This window comes from Phyllobates terribilis, unplaced genomic scaffold (genome assembly GCF_046119375.1).
Source record: "Phyllobates terribilis strain yellow unplaced genomic scaffold, ASM4611937v1 Scaffold_71__1_contigs__length_7168151, whole genome shotgun sequence".
Taxonomy (NCBI): domain Eukaryota; kingdom Metazoa; phylum Chordata; class Amphibia; order Anura; family Dendrobatidae; genus Phyllobates; species Phyllobates terribilis.
Window position 1 is genome coordinate 3,669,764 of NW_027362831.1, and position 8,464 is coordinate 3,678,227.

The following is an 8,464-nucleotide window of genomic DNA, read 5'->3' on the forward strand; positions in this document are numbered from 1 at the left end:
TTATTGATATAATGACTGATGTTTCTATTGTAGTGGAAACGAGATCCTGTAAATGTTTTCTACAGTATTCTGTGTTTGTGCTGCACTATCGATATGAGAAGCTTCTGACAATTGGAAAGAGACTTGTTACATATTACAATTGGTCTGTTCAATACTATGGCTTAAACAATCTTTTAACTGTAGGTAAATTTTATGTTAATTGATGTTTTTTTTGTTATAGTTTCACTCAGCAGCTATTTTTTCAGAAATAATCTGTTTCAGGTATATGATGACCCATCACGTGACCCCCCGGGGGTCCACACAGTCTGAAGTGCCCGGGGCCTGGCTATCCGTAACCCACCCCTGGATATATACATTTGAAACCAAAAGTTTACATACACTATATAAAAAGACACATCTGCATGTTTTACTCAATATCTGACATGAAATCAGAATAAACCTTTCCCGTTTTAGGTCAATTAGGATTACCATCATTTTTAACCCCTTTACAACCCAAGGTGGTTTGAACGTTAATGACCAGGCCAATTTTAACAATACTGACCACTGTCACTTTATGAAATAATTACTCTGGAACGCTTCAACGGATCTCACTGATTCTGAGATTGTTTTTTCGTGACATATTGTACTTCATGATTGTGGTAAAATTTCTTCGATATCACTTGCGTTTATTTGTGAAAAAAAATGGAAATTTGGCGAAAATGTTGAAAATTTTGCAATTTTCAAAATTTGAATTTTTATGCCCTTAAATCAGAGAGATATGTCACACAAAAGAGTTAATAAATAACATTTCCCACATGTCTACTTTACATCAGCACAATTTTGGAGCCAAATTTTTTTTTTATTGGGGAGCTATAAGGGTTAAAAGTTGACCAGCGATTTCTGATTTTTCCAACAAAATTTACAAAACCATTTTTTTAGGGACCACATCATATTTAAAGTCACTTTGAGGGGTCTTTATGACAGAAAATACCCAAAAGTGACACCATTATAAAAACTGCACCCCTCAAGGTGCTCAAAACCACATTCAAAAACTTTATTAACCCTTCAAGTGCTTCACAGGAATTTTTGGAATGTGGAAGAAAAAAATTAATATTTAACTTTTTTCACAAAAATGTTACTTTAGACCCAAATTTTTTTATTTTTGCAGGGGTAACAGGAATAAATGGACCCCAAAATGTGTTGTGCAATTTCCCCTGGGCATGCAGATACCCCATATGTGGGGAAGAACCACTATTTGGGCGCACGACAGGGTTCGGAAGTGAAGGCGCGCCATTTGACTTTTTGAAAGTAAAATTTGCTTGAATAATTAGCGGACGCCATGTTGCATTTGGGGAACCCCTGATGCGCCTAAACAGTGGAAACCCCCCACAAGTGACACCATTTTGGAAACTAGACCCCTCAGGGAACTTATCTAGATGTGTGGTGAGCACCTTGAACCCCCAGGTGCTTCACAGAAGTTTATAACATTGAGCCGTAAAAATAACATTTTCACATTTTTCCCACAAAAATGTTTTTCAGCCCCCACTTTTGCATTTTCATAAAGGTAACAGGAGAAATTGCACTATTCAGTTTGTTGTGCAATTTCTCCTGAGTTAGCATATACCCCATATGTGGGGGAAAACCACTGTTTGGGCGCGCGGCAGGGTTCGGAAGGGAAGGAGCACCATTTGACTTTTTGATTGTAAAATTTGCTTGAATAATTAGCGGATGTGCCCCTGATGTGCCTAAACAGTGGAAACCCCCCACAAGTGACACCATTTTGGAAACTAGACCCCTCAGGGAACTTATCTAGCTGTGTGGTGAGCACCTTGAACCCCCAAGTCCTTTACAGAAGTTTATAACATGGAGCCGTGAAAATAAAAAAATCTAACTTTTTCCGCAAAAATGATGTTTTAGCCCCAATTTTTTTATTTTCACAAGGGTAACAGGAGAAAATGGACCCCAAAAACTATTGTGCAATTTCTCCTGAGTATGCCAATACCCCATATGCGGGGAAAATACAGTGTTTGGGCGCATGGCAGAGTTCAGAAGGGAAGGAGCACTGTGTGACTTTTTGAACGCAAAATCGGCTGGAATAGAGAGCGGACGCCATGTCGCGTTTGGAGAGCCCCTGATGTGCCTATATAGTGGAAACCCCCCACAAGTGACCCCATTTTGGAAACTACACCCCTCAAGGATTTTATCAAGGGGTGTAGTGAACATTTTGAACCCAGAGGTACGACACAGAATTTGATGACATTAGGTCATCATATTGAATAAGTTGTCATTAGTCTTGAGCGCAAGTGCTCACTACTTGAGTTTGCATCGGGTACTCAGGTATGCACCATGTATCACGGATGCTAAAGTGAAATGCTCGAGTCCCCGCCTGCATGTTTCACAGTTATTAGACACTCCAAAAAAACATGCGGGGATCGCTCGTGCATGGCAGGCAATCCCCGCAAGTTTTTTTTGGCCGCGAAGCATATGGGGTGGAGACTCAAGCACCCGCGATACTCAGTGCATACCCGAGCACCCGATGCAAACTCAAGTAGCGAGCACTTGCGTTCAACACTAGTAACCATATCGTCATCTTTTTTTTTTTAAAAAAAAAACAGCCCTAACCCCAACATTAGCACAACCCTAACCCCAACCCCAGCCCTAGCGTTTATTTTTTACGCTGTTCCTCGTGCGGTATAAGTGATTAGACGACCTTATTCTTCGGGTCGGCGCGATTACAGAGATACCAGAATCATATCGGGTTTTTATGATTGACAGCTGGCACACACTAAAATACACATATTTTGTAAAATCTAGTTTTTGCATAGTTATATTTTGAGAGCTATAATTTTTCCATATTTTGGCCGACAGAGTCATGTGATGGCTTGTTTTTTGCGGGATGAGTTGACGTTTTTATTTGTGCCATTTTAAGACACGTGACATTTTTTGATCGCTTTCTATTCCAGCTTTTGGGAGGCAGAATAAACAAAAACCAACAATTCAGGAATTGTTTTTTTAAAATTTTTTTTATTCTACTCCGCGTGTGTAAAAATTGATAACGTAGCTTTATTCTTTGGGTCAGTACGTTTACAGCTGTACCACATTTATATTGTTTTTCTATGTTTTGGCGCTTTTACACAATAAAAAGCTATTTTATAGAAAAAAATTATTATTTTGCATCGCTTTATTCTGAGAGCTATAACTTTTTGATTTTTCGGATGATGGAGCTGTATGGCGGCTTGTTTTTTGCAGGACAAGATGACGTTTGTAGCAGTACCATTTTTAGTTATATTTGTCTTTTTGATCGCGTGTTATTCCATTTTTTGTTTGGCGGTATGATGATAAAAAATGAAGCAAAAAATAATGCTTTATTTTTTTTTTTTTACCGAGTTCACTGAAGGGGTTAACTAGTGGGACCATTTTATAGGTCAGGTCGTTCCAGACACGGCGATACCAAACATGTGTACTTTTATTGTTTTTTTTTATTTTCATAATAATATTTATTGATGGTTACATTATATTTTTATTTTTGGTGGATTATTTTTTTATTTTTTAATATTTTTACAATTTTTTTTTATTTTTATTTTTTACTTTCTGACAGTTTTTTTATTTGTTTACTTTGTCCCACTATGGGACTTTCACTTTTTTTATTCTGATCGCCGGCATAGCATAGGGATGGAGCACCATCCCTGTGCTATGCAGGCTGTCAGCGCTGCACAGTGAGAAGATAGTTTGGTCATGTACTGCGCATGACCAAAAAATCTTCCTGCTGTCTGGTGACCCGGATGTTGTCATGACGACATCGGGTCGTCTTGGCAACATCCGGGAAGCCGCGGCAGACAGCGCTGGAGGCCGGAAGAGGAGGTGAGTATACCGATCACTTCCCCTTAGCCACCGCAATGCTGCGATCGACTTCGATCGCAGCATTGCGGAGGTTAATGTGCCGGGAGCGGTGCGGGACCGCTCCCTGCACATAGTACCGGGTGTCAGCTGTGACAATCAGCTGACAACCGGCGGCGATCGCACCCGCACAGCCTGTGTGCGTGCGCGATCGCCATGACGTACTAATACGGGTCAGGCTCTTAAAGCCCAGGGCACTGACGCGTATTAATATGTCATGGGCATTAAAGGGGTTAAGAAACACTAAAATAAATCAAGATTGTGGTACTCAGTAAGGGTAATTTTGTTCAGACCAAGCAGAGGGAAAAAATTATGGAATCACTCAATTCTGAGGAAAAAATTATGGAATCATGAAAAACAAACGCACAAAAGAACACTCCAATACATCACTAGTATTTTTGCACCACCTCTGGCTTTAATAACAGCTTGCAGTCTCTGAGGCATGGACTTAATGAGTGACAAACAGTACTCTTCATCTAACATTGCTGTTACCAGATCAGCTTTGCAGGTTGGAGCCTTGTCATGGACCATTTTCTTCAACTTCCACCAAAGATTTTCAATTTGCAGGATATGACATTGACCTTATGTGTCTTCTTTCAAGGAATGTTTTCACAGTTTTTGCTCTATGGCAGGATGCATTATCATCTTGAAAAATGTTCTATCAAGACACCCTCAATAAAGGAGACCGGCCAGTACACCAGGAGACATGGAGGGGGCCGTAGGAGGACAACAACCCAGCAGCAGGACCACTACCTCCACCTTTGTGCAAGGAGGAACAGGAGGAGCACTGCCAGAGCCCTGCAAAATGACCTCCAGCAGGCCACAAATGTGCATGTGTCTGCACAAACGGTTAGAAACTGACTCCATGAGGGTGGTATGAGGGCCCAACGTCCACAGATGGGGATTGTGCTCACAGCCCAAAACCGTGCAGGACACTTGGCATTTGCCACAGAACACCAGGATTGGCAAAGTCGCCACTGGCGCCCTGTGCTCTTCACAGATGAAAGCAGGTTCACACTGAGCACATGTGCCAGACGTGACAGAGTCTGGAGACGCCATGGAGAGCGATCTGCTGCCTGCAGCATCCTTCAGCATGACCGGTTTGGCAGTGGGTCAGTAATGGTGTGGGGTGGCATTTCTTTGGAGGGCCGCACAGCCCTCCATATGCTCGCCAGAGGTAGCCTGACTGCCATTAGGTACCGAGATGAGATCCTCAGACCCCTTGTGAGACCATATGCTGGTGCGGTTAGCCTTTGGTTCCTCCTAATGCAGGACAATGCCAGACCTCATGTAGATGGAGTGTGTCAGCAGTTCCTGCAAGATGAAGGCATTGAAGCTATGGACTGGCCCACCTGTTCCCCAGACCTGAATCCGATTTAGCACATCTGGGACGTCATGTCTCGCTCCATCCACCAACGTCACATTGCACCACAGACTGTCCAGGAGTTGGCGGATGCTTTAGTCCAGCTCTGGGAGGAGATCCCACAGGAGACCATCCGCAACCTCATCAGGCGTATGCCCAGGCATTGTAGGGAGGTCATACAGGCACGTGGAGGCCACAAACAATACTGGGCCTCATTTTGACTTGTTTTAAGGATATTACATCAAAGTTGGATCAGCCTGTAGTGTGTTTTTCCACATTAATTTTGGGGGTGACTCCAAATCCAGGCCTCCATTGGTTAATAAATTTGATTTCCATTGATGATTTTTGTGTGATTTTGTTGTCAGCACATTCAACTTTATACAGAACAAAGTATTCAATGAGAATATTTAATTCATTCAGATCTAGGATGTGTTATTTGAGTGTTGAGTGTTATTTTTTTGAGCAGTATATATATACACAGACACACACACATATATATTTGTCATATCTCCAACTCTGCAGGCCGCACGCTGCTTTTGTATTTGGCAGGCCCTGACCAGACAGTATGGAGATGAATGAGGGAGACCAAAGTTCAAAACTAAATTTTTCAACACTTTATGAATGCTTCTTCTGCATTATGCAGAGTCAGGAACTTTACGGTTACATGGAGCGGTACATAACTTTGTTACAAGCCACAACAGTCCAGTAAACTATTATGGGAAGGCCCATCATCCCTTGTGGGGACCATACAGGTTGATATGTGTCGCTATGGGCCCTCAGACCTACTCTCAGCTCCCAGTTGATTTGTGAGGACCTCACTGGCTGAGGTGCATCGGTACGACTCCTCACTAGTAATGTGAAAGTCCATTCAATGAGGGCAACACACTCCTTTCTATGTCACTGCATCTTCAGTTCTCCATTGGAGAACTTGTGTCCCAGTTTGGAGATACTGTGGCTTCCTCTCTAGTATAGTCAATTGATTGCTTAAGCTATGGAATCCTTCCTTAACTTAATCTTCTTTAAATAGGCCTACTGTCCACTCAGGGCAAAGTTCTGTACCATCTAAGTAGGCCTCCTGGCCTGAGTTAAGGACCTTATCCTGCTCTTTATCTCCGCTATGCTCCCTGCCTGGAATCCAGATTCACACTGCCATTATATCTTTGCTTTCCTTCAGAACATACTATCTGATGTCTCCCTCCTGGCACACAACACCATATCAATTCAAGTCTGCAACCAGATGGACTGAATGAACTGACTGAACTCACTTACTTATCCCTATCTGACTCATCACCAGGAGATTGTTCTCATGTGTCACCATCTAGCCCAGAATGAGGGCTCCCAGACAGTATGATTGCCCCCACAGACACTACAAAGTATGATTCCCCCCACCCAATTACAGATATTTAAAAAAACAAAACAAAACCGCACACACATTACTCAACCAACCCCTTTCCGGAGATGCGCTGCTCCGGTCTGTGCAGTGTGAGTACTGAGGCTCCATACTACAGGTGTGATGTAGTGACGCCATTGCGCCTGCAGTGCACGGAGCCTCAGACTCACAGGTGAAGGATGAATGGTGGATCGGCGAGCTTTCAACTCCCTGATTTACTATTCTATTCACTGGTATCCCTATCATGGGAAAGTGGATATCACTGAAATTGTGATGATGGGTAGGGAGAGCGTGCTCGGTGCTGAGCCTTCTCAATTCATGGGCACCATACAGGCCGCAAGGGCTGCCACTATGGATGATACGGCCCTGCTTCCTATTGTGTGGCAAATATCTAATAGAGCCCAGGTTCATTAGTATCTGCACCAGGAATGGGGCTCAGTGAGTATTTATTCATTAGCTGTGGGGTAGTCGGTGGGGTGGATGGTACCATATTGTGTGTGTAGGGGGCAACACTGTGGGAAAACCCCTCTAAAATGAAATCTTAAACCTTTTTTACATATATGCATTGAAAACTGGACTAACAACATTATTATATAAATATATATACAAGCAAAATTACAAGCTCAATGGCTTTCTGTGGATCTATATAAACAGATGTAAACAATGATGCTGCTGAATAATTGATACAGTCACTACCTTACCCTACTCCATACCTAAACAAAGCAGATACTGCCTAGCTGCGGAGGTTGAACAAATAAAGTAGAAACACTGTTACACTGAGTATATAGATGTGAAATATGAAATATGAATAGCATAACTGCTGTAGAAAATAGAAATGAAAAATGTTTTGAAAAATTTTTTATTTTTTATTTTTTTTTTTATTTATTTTTTTTAGCGCATGAAATATGAAGTATGGAAAATGAATAGCATTACTGCTGTAAGTAAATGAGAAATCTTAGCGCATAAATTGGCCAATTCATGTGTACCTGACAGCCGCGGTAAGGCGTTTCTCGATGTCAGGACCTACCAATGTGAATACCTCTGTAAGAGACCTCCGTCTGCTTATGTGTGGGAAAGACAGATCCTGATGCATTTAAAACTTAGTAAGCACCTGTTCACACCTAGTTTTTGTAGTGGAAGTGCCGTCATTTTCTTTGTTACTAGATTTAGCGTTGACTGAGCACTCCACCCCCACCCCCATGCCGCAGGTGGTTTTAAATGCATCAGGATCTGTCTTTCCCACACATAAGCAGACGGAGGTCTCTTAGAGAGGTATTCACATTGGTAGGTCCTGACATCGAGAAACGCCTTACCGCGGCTGTCAGGTACACATGAATTGGCCAATTTATGCGCTAAGATTTCTCATTTATTTACAGCAGTAATGCTATTCATTTTCCATACTTCATATTTCATGCGCTAAAAAAAAAAAAAAAAAAAAATTTTCAAAACATTTTTCATTTCTATTTTCTACAGCAGTTATGCTATTTATATTTCATATTTCACATCTATATACTCAGTGTAACAGTGTGCTACTTTATTTGTTCATTATATATGGAGGTAGCTGCTCTTAGTAAGCACCTGTTCACACCTAGTTTTTGTAGTGGAAGTGCCGTCATTTTCTTTGTTAGCTGCGGAGGTTGGCACCCTAAGGGACGATAATGGCGCCCCTGCTCACTGGTGGTTGTACCTCAGAAGCCCTAGTTAACTGTGATATACACTACCGTTCAAAAGTTTGGGGTCAACCAGACAATTTTGTGTTTTCCATGAAATCTCATACTTTTATTTATCAAATGAGTTGCAAAATGATTAGAAAATATAGTCCAGACATTGACAAG